The following is a 716-nucleotide window of genomic DNA, read 5'->3' as shown; positions in this document are numbered from 1 at the left end:
GGTCGGCTGCCGGCGCGGCCGCTCTTTGGAGCTGGCGGTGGCTGCCGGGAGGGGAGACCCCAGCGAGCCCCTTCGTCTGCGCCACGAAACCCTCAGAAAGCACGCCCCCACCTTAACTCGCCCTGTCGCTTCCCGTCAGCCTTGTTAATGCCAGAAATTCCCGGTCCACTCCAGGTATCCAACAGCCCTCGAGAGAGAATGGCTGGAGATTTGGGTGAAAATGGTAGCTAGAAAAATGTTTATCTTGAGGAACCAACAAACAGTGTGCAGTTCCCAGTCTTAAAATATATGTCTACTTATTTGTATCACCAGAGAAGGAAGAACAAACCCAGCTACTGAAATATTTGTAGCAATTTCTTGACTTAAAATTTCTGTGACCTTGGCCAAGTTCTTTGGCCCTTGAAAACTTGTTTGCTTTATAAAATGGGCGTAAATTGACCTTAAAGAGTTGTTGCGAAGGTTAAATAAAATAATTTAATGCGTTTAGAACAGTAGCTGGCACATATGGTAAAGTGTTCAATAAATGTGAGCTTACATCCGTGTGGGCAGAAAAGCAGAGGATTGGACAGAAGGAATAGCTTAGCCAGTACCTAGAAAAACCTTTATGGATAGAAGGCATGTACTTGTAGCTTCATTCCATGTCTGTCTACAGGTCTATGTAATTTGTGTATCTCACAAAAACACAAGAAAATTTGTAGGCTGCAGCTTGAGCCCTT

Source organism: Crocuta crocuta, unplaced genomic scaffold, assembly GCF_008692635.1.
Source record: "Crocuta crocuta isolate KB4526 unplaced genomic scaffold, BGI_CrCroc_1.0 scaffold310, whole genome shotgun sequence".
Taxonomy (NCBI): Eukaryota; Metazoa; Chordata; class Mammalia; order Carnivora; family Hyaenidae; genus Crocuta; species Crocuta crocuta.
This window is presented reverse-complemented; position numbering follows the sequence as displayed.